Here is a 13,611-nt window from a genome sequence, read left to right on the forward strand (position 1 = left end):
ACTAACAACAACCACAAAAAAATCCTACTAAATGTGCTATTTAGAGATTAAGAAGTTCATTTATATGTTAACAAGATGAGAGAAGAGAATCTTCCTCTTACATTTATTATTTATTACTAAATAATAAATATCTAAGAGTTAATAACATCATCCAGCAAATTTATGCCTTGCTCAGCCTTTCCCTCTGAAACATAAGTTCCATGTGAACTAGGACTTTATTTGACTTCACTGCTACAATCTCAATGTCTAAGACATCCATAGTATTTATTTTCAGTAAATGAAAATGGATCATGGTGCTATAAAAAATATTGATGGTTCTGGAGTAATCTTCTCTCTGTGTGACAAATGACAATTTGGAGGACTCTTCAATAGCTTCCTCAAAATAGGATCAGAAATTGTGTGATCTCGGTATTTTTACCATGAAGCAGAGTTTAGACACAGTAAAGATTACATAAAAGAAAATCAAGAAACTCACTTAATTATTTGGCTACTCCAATTTATAAGAAAATACCATTTTAAAATGATTTTGAAAAGTAGTAAAGAGGTCTTTGTTATCATTATGATTATCTTTAAATCATTTAAGTGATTTTCAGTAGTAAAACTGATGCTTGTCAAATATTTAAATATTTGGGAAAACAGCTCCATGCTGAGAAAGTACTGTCAGAAGATCAAAAATAAAAATGAAAATCAGTGAGACAGTTTTGGTTAACCTAACCTCTATAAAGGCAAATATAGTCAAAAGTAAATCAATATGATGATTATGCAAAGCTGGGAAAGGTTTAGGGTTTATATTTTTGTTTGCTTCAAACCACTTATTTTGCTGAGTTTCTTTCTCAGTGGCTTTAGCCCAAATGGGTACTTCAAAGACCTCAGAGTAGACTTAGTGCTTAGAATGAAGATGAAAGAGTTCATTGTTACATTTAGGCTGGCATTATACAGAAAAATGTTTTCTCTCCTGATTGCTGCCTGCTTAAATGTTGTTGATAGTCTCTGAGCATATTACTTAGCGGAGAATGGAAATAAGCAACAAGTAGAAAACAATAAACATTTTCATAAAAAGCAAAACTTTATAAAAACAGCAGAATTTTGCTGGAGAAAGGAAGAAAATGATGATGCTGTATTATATATTGTTAACATATAAGCATTTAAAAGTAATCCTATACTTATGAATATTATAGACAAAATCAAATCAAATCTATATTTGACATCAGAACAGTTTTTAAAAACTTATATTTAGGCCTATCTTTCTAGAGATTTAGCTTACTATCTACAGAAAGATAAAATATCCAAAGGAAATATTTCAGATAAAATATCAGAGGAAATATTTCAGAATTATAACATGAGGTATTTCCAGGTATTAAAATAATAGGTGAGCTTTGGTGCTTTTTTTTTCTTCCTCCTATGTATTTTTATCATCAAAACTCTCTACAATCAAGAAATATTCTTTAATGCTTAGAACACAGAGAATATAAGCACACTGAAATAATCATAGATTCAAAACCAAGGACAGAAATTGGTCATGATGTTATGGGTGATAGATGACTTTGGATTTTTTATTTGTTATCATGGAACTGAATATGAGCAAGCTTTTTGGTGTCTCCATCTATTAAGATTAACTTTAAATTTATTAACTTCCTAGAAAATTTCAGGCACTACGCTGACATTTTTTATCTCCTCTTTCTCTCTAAATAACCCATGGGGGTGTCTCACTCCCATTTGATGGCTGAGGAAACTGAAATACTAAGACTCAAGTCCAAGTTCATGAAGTTCACAACCCATACACAGTGAGTTAGACTGTGAATATGGTTTTCCAGAACGCTTGTCCAGTAGTGTCTTTGCTTTCTACCATTTGATTGATCCTACCTATTCATCACATTTGTATGATTCAGATTTGGAGTGTACTCAGCAGTACTTTTTTTTCTTATCTGAAGCATTGGATAACCATTACTTACATTCACCTGTGTTATCCTTAATTAGTCCAAAGGAAGTATGGGGAACTAGGAGGCCGAAGGCAAAGTGTGTCTTCCACGCAGAGCAACAAGAATTAGACAAGCACATTCTGTGTATCTGGTACTGCCATAGAGGCAGATACCTCATACAGAGTTACTCATCAAATGTTTGTACACTTTCCTTTGATATTTCTCTTTCTGTATCTACTTCTCCATCCTTACTGTTAAAATGACCTGAGTTTTATATATCTTTTATGAGATGTTAATAACACCAAATATAATTAACACTGATTCAGCCCTTACAATATGGCAGGCATTCTGCCTGGCAATTTATTTATTTTTTTAAAAGATTTTATTTATTTATTCATGAGAGACAGAGAGAGACAGAGAGAGAGAGAGAAAGAGGCAGAGACACAGGCAGAGGGAGAAGCAGGCTCCATGCAGGGAGCCTGACATGGGACTCGATCCTGTGATGCTGGGATCATACCATCAACTGAAGGCAGATGCCCAACTGCTGAGCCACCCAGGTGTCCCACTGCCAGGCAATTTATATTGATTATCTCATTAATCATAATAAAACTCTATAACAAATACTAGAATAACACTAAATAAAACTATATACTCTTATCATATAATCTAGCAATTCCATTCCTTGGCATTTGCCCAAAGGAATGAAAAACTATGTCCGCACATAAACATGCACACGGACCTTTATAAGGGCTTTATTCATAATTGCCAAAACCTGAAAGAAACCAGATGACTTTCAATAGGTGAATGGATAAACTTTGGTACACCCAGACTATAGAATATTATTCAATGTTGAAAAGAAATGAGCCAGCAAGACAGGAAAAGACATGAAGGAAACCTAAATGCATACTACTAAGTGACAGAAGCTATTCTGGAAGGTTCTATATGGCATGATTCCAGCCACATGACAAAGGCCAAACTATGGATTTCAGTGAGTAACAAGGGTTAGGTTGGGGGAGAGCAATGAATAGGTGGAGTGCAGGGGATTTTGAGGGCAGTGAAAATGCTCTGCATGGAAAAATGTTGGATAACGGTCATTACATATTTGTCTAAACCCACAGAATGTGTAACATCAAGAGTGGAATAATCACCAAGGGTAATGCGAGCTGCCAACTTTGGGTGGTAAAGTGGTGGCAGTGTAGGCTCCTCAACTGTAATGGATGCATCACTTTGATGGGGGGTGTTTATAATAGGGGAGGCTGTACATATGGGGAGGCGGAGGGCATATGGGCAATCTCTGTATCTTCTCCTCAATTTTGGTAGAAACCTAAAACTGCTCTAAGAATATAAAGTCTTAAAAAAAATCGTACTGAGGCCTAGAGAAGGTAAGAGATTTGCCCAATGTTAGGTAGTCAGTCAATGGTACAGGTGATAACAATTTGTTGTTTTTCCCTTCCGACCACAGACTTTCCTTTTCCAATTTGTTCCTCTTTCAGTCTGTAAAAATCGTATCTTTCTCAAGCTCACAAAACTTTTCAGAGCTTCTTACTTTCAAACATACCAAATATAACAGACTTTAACTTTCAAAATTCAAACTATCTAAAACATGGCCCTTTTATAATTAGTTCACTCTATTTCTCATCAAACAATGGCAATTACCCTTTTGAGGAGGAGCCACTTTGCTCTGCCCTGAGCTTGGCATTTTATGTGAATTACCTAATCTTTTCCCTATTTCTCAGATGAGGATGTTGAAGCTTATCAGGGATAATAACTTGCTCAAGGTCAGTCACATAGCTAAAAATAATCCACCCTGATTTCAAAACTCTGTAATTTCTACAACATTGCCTCCTTTTGTCTGAAAAAGCAAAATCATCAAATTTCTTAACAGTATCAATTGATACAATCTTATCATCCTTTCTATCCATCCATCCATACAACATTTATTGGGCGCCTACGACATTTCAGACCCACTGCTAGGTGTTGAAGACCTAAAGATAACATAGTTGCTACACTTGATCTCATAGATCTTTCAGAAATCACATTTGAGGCACATTAGGGATTTTCGTCACTCAAAACCCATCGCTAAAGTGACACATTTAACTTTTTAGTCTACCCACTTAGAGACATTGCTAATTTACAGGTGACTCTGACCCTGTAAAGCTTCCTTCTCAGAAGATGTCTTTTGCAACTACCACAGATTTTCCTTTCCTGTTTCAATTTCCATCTTTCCATTTCCTCATCTCTCTTCTATTTCTTTCATTCACATACTATCTCTTATTCCTTCCACATTCTCTCTGCCTAACTAAATTTACTTATTTATTTTTAAAAGTTTTACTTATTTATCTAGAGAGAAATAGAGTGAGCAGAGGGAGGGGCAGAGAGAGAAGGAGAGAGAGAGAATCTTAAGCAGATGATGTGCAGAGCCGGAGCCTGACAACGGGCTTGATCTCATGACCCCGAGATCATGATCTGAGCTGAGATCAAGAATCGGATATTTAACCGACTGAGACACCCCCTAATTTATATTTACATTACCAGTTTGCATTATTAATGTTCTACAGTACCTTGTCCAAAATCTATTCATGCATTTACTGAATTATTTTTAAAATAATTGAATTATGTTTTCATCTCCTCCAAGTAGCAGTATGATCCTTTAATGCAAGGTTGTTATCTTGTTTATTTTTATATCCTTAGGATTTAGCATAGTTCCTGACAAATTATACGCAATGAATCTTTGTTATAACAATAAATGAATAGTTCATTTTCCCTAAGCTTTTAAATTTTAATACCAAAACAATAATTGGGTAGTTATTTCTTTTTCTGAGTGAGATTTTTAGAATTTGCTCCACATACAGTATGTCTGATATCCTTTTTACTTTGTAGCAGTTATTTTTGTCTACATCTAAAATATTATCCTGTGCCATATTCTACATAGCAACGGCATTATTGTCTATTATGTTTTGTTGCATATATATAAAGTGGTACTATTGTTCCCAATGATTCATGTACTTAGATTTATCATTTGTTCATTGGTTATATTGTCTTATTCAGTGTCAAAAATATATATTTAATCTATGTTATTTCTCTAGTTTCCCAAACTATAGTCTATAGAACTGTATCTCTATAAGATTCTCAGAAAAAAAATCTATAGCCAAATGAATTTAGGAAAATTCATGTATGCTATATATTTTGCCCTTGGCAAAAAGGCATGTTTGGAAAAATATATGCCTTTGGAACTGTACTATAGGCATCAGAATATCAAAGATTGTGAGGAAAGTTGGGGTTGTGGCCAAGAATTGGGAACAACCTGGGTTTCCATCTATAGAAAATGGGGGAATTAAATATAGCACATGCACATAATAGAATATTGCGCAAAGGGCAGAACAAATAGGCTAGATCTTCTTATAGCAACATGGAAAGATTTCAAAAGTATAATTTTGAGTGAAGAAGGTAAGAAAGAGAGAACACAATATGGAACACAGAGTATTTTCAGAAGCTGAGACAGCAAAGATAAATGTTAGAAGAAAACTTCATTCATACTCCACCATTTCTGAATTCAAAGGAGTCTATAGGAAGAGCTGAGTTTGCTTTGAGTCACTGACACAGGAGTAGTAGATCAGTTACCAGCCGCAAGCCAGATTCAATAACTTTTCAGACCAATCATTTTCTTTCCCAACCATAGTCTGCCCAAATTCCTACTTTTCCCCAGGACCAAAATGACTTTCCCTACTCTATTTTTTTCTTGGAATTTTAAAGAGTGGTCAGGAAACAGAGTGCCATGTAAGTATTCTCAGACCAAAGAGAACATACTGCTCTTTCCTAATAAGTACTCATGCACCCAACACACACACACATGCACACACACATGTGCACACACACACACACACACATTCCTATGAGCACTCCCTGTATATTGACGCTATTCTAAGTGCTAGATAGATGATAAAAAAGGAAGCAAGTCAAAGTTTTTGCTCTCAATAGGTTATAAGCATTTAAGCATTCATCATTCAAGCAACTTATACTCAAGAGTGAATCATTTTGGGATGCCTGGGTGGCTCAGTGGTTGAGTGTCTGCCTATGGCTCAGATCATGATCCTCGGGTCCTGAGATTGAGTCCCACATCAGGCTCCCCACAGGAGGCCTGCTTCTCCCTCTGCCTGTGTCTCTGCCTCTTTCTCTGTGTCTCTCATGAATGAAGAAATAAAATCTTTTAAAAAAAGAGTGAATCATTTCTAGCTATATCAATCAGTCTCAAAACTAATTCAACTCACCATGTAGATTAATTCCTTTAAGATATAAAGCAAAAATAAACTATTGCTACTATATCAAAATAAAAAAAGCCTCTGCACAGCAAAAGAAACAACCAACAAAATTAAAAGACAACTTACCAAATGGGAGAAGATATTTGCAAATGACATATCCAATAAAGGATGAGCGTCCAAAATATATAAAGAACATACACAACTCAATACCCCCCAAATCAAATAATCCAATTTAAAAATGGGCAGAAGATATGAATAGACATTTCTCCAAAGAAGACCATACAGATGGCCAGCAGACACATAAAAAGGTGTTCAACAGCATTTATCATCAGGGGAACACAAATCAAAACCACAATGAGATATCATCTTAGACCTGTCAGAATGGCTAAAGTAAAAAACTCAAGAAACAACAAGTCATTGGTAAGGATGTAGAGGAAAAAAAGGAACCCTTTTGTGCACTGTTGGTGCAAATGCAAACTGGTGTGGCCACTGTGGAAGACAGTATAGAAAAAATTAAAAATAGAACTGCCCTAGGAACCAGGATCACACTACTATGTATTCACACTAAGAATACAAAAACACTAATTTAAAGGGATATATGCACCCCCATGGTTACTGCAGAATTATTTACAGGAGCCAAACTATGGAAGGAGCCCAAGTGTTCATCAATAGATGAATGGATAGAGAATGTATGGTATATATACACAATGGAATTTTATTCAGACGTAAAAAAGAATGAAATCTTGCCATTTGCAACAATATGGCTGGAGCCAGAGTATAATGCTAAGCAAGATAAGCCAATCAGAGAAAGACAAATACCATATGATTTCATTCATATGTGGAATTTAAGAAACAAAACAGTGAACAAAGGGGGGGAGAAAGAGAAAACAACCAAAACACAGACTCTTGACTATAAAGAACAAATCGATGGTTATCAGAGGGGAGATGGGTGGGGGACAGGTGAAAACAGATGAAGGGGATTAAGAGTATATACATCCTGATGAGCACTGAATAATATAAGCTGTTGAATCACTATATTGTACACTTGAAACTAATGTCACATGTATAACTACACTGGAGTATAAATAAATAAATAAATAAATAAATAAATAAATAAAGCCAAACAAAAAATATTTTTTCTTTTATATATGTGTGTATATATATAAATGTGTGTATATATATATCTGTATATATATGAATTGTGAATTCATATGTATTAATTTCCCAAATTCATTTGGCTATCTATCTATATATATAGAGAGAAATATTTTTCTTGTTAGTATCTTAAAAAAACTGAAAGCATCATTTCTTACACCAAACACAAGTCATCTAATTTCTTTGCACCCCTAATTTCAATTTATAAGTCTTATAAAAGAAACTTGATTAAAAGATAATCTTAACTATATGGGGCGCCTCGGTGGCTTAAAGGTCTGACTCGGTTTTGCCTCAGGTTATGATCTCATAGATCATGAGCTCTTTCTCTCTCTCTCAAATCAATCAATCAATCAATCAATCAATTAATCTAAAAAAAGAGAGAGATTAATTCCAGCAAAGCCAGTACGGGTTCCCATCTGCCCCAGGTCTGTTAGATCCCAGAGCAGAGGTAACTTGCCTTTGTATCTGGGCCTACTGGCATCAGAGCTAAGGATGAACTTGTGTAATTCAAGTGTCTGAGCTGCTAATATTTCAAATAAAAGCCCTTAGGTCAGTGAATTGTTCTCACTGGTTTCGTGCAAAGAAGCTCCTCTTGTTTTGCTTCCTGTAGGGGCTAAAAGTGAAAGCTATATGGGCAAGACCAGGATTCCCTGGGTTCCTGCACCTAATCACGTTCTATAGAAGTAACTTGGGCAGGAGGAGAGCGTTGAGATTCAGAGCTTCCTCTGGCCGTTGTTTCTCTTCCCTTCTCATGCCTCTTTTCACTCGGGAAATCACCGCAGCCTCCTAGGCTGTCCCTCCTTGGACAGATGCAGAACATTCTACTCTTATATATGTTCACCTTTAAATGCATTTTCTGATGTTTAATATTAAATATAGGACTAAAATAGACCAATAACTTCTCTCTTTTCAGGATGGTGTGCTTACTGGAGGGGGCTGATTTGGGAGGAAAAAAAAAGAGGACATATTTTCTCATTAACTAAATGTTTGAAAGGCCTTGATTTAATAGGTGAATCCTCACCTCAGAAAAGCAGGGCAGGAGAAGCTGCATGACAAGAGGGAAATTCAACCTTTTAATTGCAAGTCATTGACACCAGGCAGCAGTCTCCAGAGTAATCTCTGACAATCCATTCATCATAATTACAATTTTAACACTCTTTACCCTCCAATTAAACCTGCATTCTCTGATCTTGTGGGCCACTTTATTAATTAGCCGGCAATGGCCTTATTTCTGCAGTATATCTGAGTATGTACTGGCTAAAAAATCATAAGTTCAAATCAGCCTGAGAAAGAAGAGAAAAAATAAAGGGTGAACTGGAATTCAGCTTCACTAAGCACCACCAACAACCTCACCAACCACAAAAAAAGCATCTTTTAAGTTTATTCTCCAACCATCTAACATTTGTGCAAATCAAAAATAGCTCTGAGGAAAGCATATGGCATGGAAGCATGCTGACTTGACCATCTAGCATTTAAATTAGACAAAATTAACAACTTCAAAATGTTTTTATAATGACTTCGTTAGGCTGTACCCCCAATTTACTATATTTTGGTGTCTCCTCTTTTGAAAATTGAAAATTCCTCTAGCAATTCTATTTGTAGTGGAAAGCTTTGGATTTTAAATCTACATTTCTTTGGATATAACTGCACATAAATTTGCATGTATAATGATACATATCTCCTGCCCTACACCCTAGAACATATTTTTCTAGAACAAATTAATAACAGAAATATTATATTGAAGAGATGAAAGCAAAAAACAAAATGTCTTAATATATTCATTAAATTACATATATATGCACATCTCAGAATATAAGTTATAAATTCGCAAGAGGCTGTAGAAACTCAGCTTGGAAATTAAAAAACATGTGTTTTACAGAAATTAATACCCCATCCATCGCTCCCTCTTTCTCTGTATGTACATATATACATATATATATATTTATTTTTATTATTCTTATTGCTACATTATGTTATGTAATCAAATGCAGTGTTAATGACCTCTGGTCTCGTAATTGCCTCCTAGCCTTGCATGAGCTCAGGAAAAGCTGTCATCCAAAATTAGTGTGTGAAACAGCCATGTCTCATGGTCAGCCCTGGGCTAGATAGCTTGAAGGTAGATCGCCTACACAACTAATACAACTTGACAGGCACAACTGGACTCTCAGAGTTTTCACAGAAATTGTTGACTAAGACTGCCCAATTTAGAGGGAAAATGAGATTTAAACTCCATGCAAATAGTATTTTGTGCCCCCTTGATTTTTTATGTATCCGTATTCCCACAAGACACTGGTGTTGTCTTTTCCCTATAACTGCATGATAGAAAATTATGTTAATGTGTTAAGGTGACCTGAAAGATGTGGGTCTGTTTAAAATCAATTATGCAACAAGAACCGTTTTACAGGGGCACCTGAGTGGCTCGGTGGTTGAGCATCTGCCTTTGGCTCAGGGCATGATCCCCGGGTCCTGGGATCGAGTCCCACATCAGGCTCGCCGCTGGGAGCCTGCTTCTCCCTCTGCCTATGTCTCTGCCTCTCTCTGTGTGTCTTTCATGAGTAAATAAATAAACCTTTTTTTTTTTTTTAAGAACCATTTTACATAGACATAGGTACTGGGTAGCTTTTGTTTTCAAAAACCTTCCAATCAAGCAAACTGGCATCATCTAAAAAGTGGATGTTTGTTGAAATCAAACACAAGTGCTGTCAGGCAGGCTCAGGCTGTATAGCCATGAAGCCATGTTTTTTACCATGCCTCACTTATTATATTCCCACTGAAATGATCCTATCTTATATCACACCTCTGCTCTGCTTTCTAGTCTTTAATTTGTCTATCTGTGTACAGCACTGCCCTGAGTATCAGATGCTTTTTAAAGGCAGCTGTTAGAAATGATTCAGCTTTGTTGCTGAATACTAAATTATGGGCAATGCTATCATAGATTGGTTGGGGACACATTTGGAGGGAAGTACATTTTTCAGTATCCCAAAATTGACTACTCTGTCTACATTATGACCTCTGTGGGCCTTACATACTTTTGCCTTTGTGGGCCCCTTCAATTCATAAAAAGTACTAAGATTTGTATTTTATGATTGTGTTGATATAAAGATTAACATAATCCAGACTGATTAATATTCTTTTTTTTTCTTTAATTTTAAAGTAATTGGAACATGTGCATGGGCCCTTAAGAATACTGTGAGCCCTAACCAGTGCTTTCACTGTGCCTCACGGGCAAACTGGCCTTATACTCTCCCTCCTCATAGAAGCCATAGTGGCTTGGTCCAAATAGTACCAATTTCAGGGAAAACAGAGCTAGGTTCATATCTAGGCCAATCGTAGTGAACTTTTGAAGCCACAGTTGTCTGTCCAGGCAATGTAGGTAGCAGTGCCTTCTTATGCGATTGCTGTGAGTAAAAATGAGATCATTAGTCCATACGATCTAACAATTGTGTTCCTTCATATTTATCTGAAGGAACTGAAAGCTTGTGGAACAAAAATCCCTGCATATGGATGTTTATACTGGTTTAATTCACAATTGCCAAAACTTGGAAGCAACCAAAATGTCCTTTGATGGGTGAATGGTTAAATAAATTGTGGTACATCCAGACAATAGAATATTACACAGCGCTAGAAAGAGATGAGCTATCAAGCCATGAAATGTCATAGAGGACCCTGAAATACATACTACTAAGTGAAAGAAGCTGTTCTGAATAGGCTACATAGTGCATGATTCCAATTATATGATATTCTGGAAAAGTTAAAACTATGGAGACAGTAAAAAAACAACAAAACAAAACAAAACAAAACAAAACAGCAGTTGTCATGGGTTGAGATGGAAAGGGCTGGGATAGACAGAGTACAGAGAGTTTTGGGGGTATAAAAATACCCTGTATTATACTATAATAATAGGTACATGTTATTACACATTTTTCTAAATCTGTAGATCATACAACACCAAGAGTGAACTGTAATGTAAACTATGGACTTGGATGACATTGATGTGTCAATGTAGATTCACCAATTGTAGAAACCGTACCACCTGATAGGGGATGTTGACAATGGGGGTCTATGCATGTTGATAATGAGGGAATCTATGTAAACCTAAGTACCTCCCTCTCAATTTGGCTATGAATCCAAAACTTCTCTACAAAAATAAAATCTTAAAGGAAAAAAAATAATAATGAGATAATCAATGCAAATTTGACTAGTGTAGGTCCTGGTTACAACAGATGTCCAAAAAATGACATACACTCTGTAATGTTTGAGCCATGTGTATTCTACATACAATTTTGTTTTCTTCTAAGACCAGGTTTTCCATATTAGAGTAGTACATTTCAGTAGATGCTTTAGGAAATCATGCACTTTTCTCTCCCCCACTCATGGCAACTGAAATGCAACTGGAGAGTCATATAAGCGACCTAAATAAATCAGTTAAATAAATGTCATTGAGATCTCTACTCCCTGGCGCGCGCGTGCACACACACACACACACACACACACACACACACACATTTTTCTTTTGGAAGATCCTAATAATAAATAGGGACAGCAGGATTGCTCTCTAGAAGAGAGGATCCTACTGTATCATTAATGGAACAGCATGATAAAAATGACTGACATTAATGTGACACAGTAAAAATACTCAGCACATTTTTACAAGAGAAAATGGCTTATTGTACCAGTTTGTTCCTTTGCATGGAGGATATTCTTACTCTTCCATTAATTTGGTTAATATTACCTAAAACACATCAAATAACATTCTCTGTTCTCTAAGCATAATGTTAATGTTTATAAAGATAGAAACTATGAAGAAATTACCTGGAAATCATAAAACTGTTCTTAAAAGCCCCTACAATGCATGTGACCTCAATCTGCTATAATTCCCTCCACACCTCTCTCACTGCATCTATTTCCACTACCCTGGGGCTTACACAACTCTCAAGATATTGTCAGGAGTCCAAAGTGAAATTATAGGATAAAACATATTTGAGGAGGTTGCAGTGAACCCTTCTATTGGTTGCTATGAGATGCTGTTTGAGAGCAGCCCAGCTGCCTACAAGTCTGGCCAGAACCCAGGGTTATAGCCTAAGCCTTTTATAGATTTCTTGACTCAGGTGAGTAGGATGGACCATTGTTGAGTTAATATCTCTCCCTCTTGGGTTCTGGCTCTAAGTTTGAGTAGCTTTCCAGATCCTAACTTTGAATAGCTTATCTAACTCCCAACTGCTGTCTGTCCCTCTGCATATTATTACTGAAATGACAAAGACAGACAAACTCAATGGCCTAGAACCAAGACTGAAGTTACACAGTTCAGGTATCCTTTCCATTTAACCTGCTCCAGCTTTTCCTCAAACAGGAAAAGCCCTCAGGCCTGGTCTTATTGTGATATATGAAAATAAGATATAATAAAAAAGAGAGAGGAAGCTCATCAGAGAGAAATCCTAATGCAGGAACCAAGCCTTTTAGTTCTCTAACCCAATTAATAAGCTTGTCCTTGAGCTTGACTCATTTTTACAGAAAGAGACGGAATGAATCTTTTATTCTTACCAAAGTCCAAAAATACTTTTTGCTTATTTGGTGCTTGAAAATAATTTGGAGACTTATTAAAACTCAACATTCTAAGCACATTAGTAAAGTCACCTGGCCCAGTAAACATTGTAGCTAAAGCATGTCAGGGCTGAGTCATTGCCAACCGACAACTCTCTTGGCAGGAAAAGCCAATTTTCAACAGCTCTGACGGTGTAAAGCAGGAGGCATGTTTGACAAGATGCTGCGTATTAATTTAAAAGGCTTTAGCATCTGGTTAGGTAACACCTGCTGTGGCAAACACTCCCAGGCACACAAAATAGCATTCAGGCTGAATATTTAAATCTCCCTACATAGCCCAACAAAGCTCTAACTCTAAGCAAAACAAAACTAAATCATGTCTCTGATCAACAGAGTTATAATTATATAGCCAAAAATATTTGGGCTATGACATTGTTTGCTATTCACTGAGTTAAAATGCTCCAGTGGGTGCCCTAGAAGTTATAAAGGATATTAAAACATATTGTCCTGCCATGGGTTTGCGGCATTTAGAAGAGGAACATCGCTCAGAGAATAACAGTTTGTGTCCTATTATGTTGTATTAATATAAAAATAAAGCAGAATTTGTCAGTGAGAAAGGGGAGGGAATGGCAGCAAATAACAGAAAAAAACCAATCCACAGAAAAGAAAGAGCTGGTCAGGGTCTTCTAAGCTCTCCCTCTCTCTCTTTCTGAAAGGGAGTCAAGTCTTAAGGATCA

General features: G+C 36.2%; 1 protein-coding gene across 19 annotated transcripts in view; it reads right to left on the bottom strand.

Annotated features, from left to right (window-relative positions):
- The window catches only part of PPFIA2 (PTPRF interacting protein alpha 2), a 468,314-nt gene that overhangs the window by 191,815 nt on the left and 262,888 nt on the right, over positions 1–13,611 (bottom strand). The gene's annotated exons all lie outside the window — the stretch shown is intronic.

Source organism: Canis lupus, chromosome 13 (assembly GCF_048164855.1).
Source record: "Canis lupus baileyi chromosome 13, mCanLup2.hap1, whole genome shotgun sequence".
Classification (NCBI taxonomy): domain Eukaryota; kingdom Metazoa; phylum Chordata; class Mammalia; order Carnivora; family Canidae; genus Canis; species Canis lupus.